Source organism: Bombus fervidus, unplaced genomic scaffold (assembly GCF_041682495.2).
Source record: "Bombus fervidus isolate BK054 unplaced genomic scaffold, iyBomFerv1 scaffold0131, whole genome shotgun sequence".
Classification (NCBI taxonomy): Eukaryota; Metazoa; Arthropoda; class Insecta; order Hymenoptera; family Apidae; genus Bombus; species Bombus fervidus.
In genome coordinates, this window is record NW_027212693.1 from 1931 (window position 1) to 2500 (window position 570).

The following is a 570-nucleotide window of genomic DNA, read 5'->3' on the forward strand; positions in this document are numbered from 1 at the left end:
TTCTCTACACTGCTGCGCCGCGGGTCGCTGTCCTGGACGTAATGACCAAATAACGTGGCAAGGTTCCCCTTAGTCGGGAAGCTGGATCCTGTATGCTCGCACTAACTTTAAAAAAAGTTAGGGCAGTGTGCTTGTTACTAACTGAGTATCAATTCATGCTGGTTCGGCAGAGACCGTTCCAAAACTTATGTTATAGCGTACGCAGTACGTTTTAAACATACGAAAGGCTAATGGGGAGCGTACTACCTTTTAGGAAGTGCGTTCTTTCTGATTGGAGAATATCAAAAGAACGAACGAATATGTTTCTTACGAGGACGGTACGTTCAGCATGCAGTTTACGTGCTTTTTACCGCTAAGGCATATTCGTTCAACCAACAAACCATTCTTACAGAATGATCCTATGAACAGAATGATCTTAAAATATTCCACACAAACAATCAAACGAACGAAAGAAAGTAAAGAGAGAGTGGCGAAATGAGAGAGAGTAGTGGCGTTCGACGTTACAACGGGAATTAAAAGGGTGTCGTCGAACGTTCACTAAGAACGAAAAGTCTCGTCGTACGGTGTTAC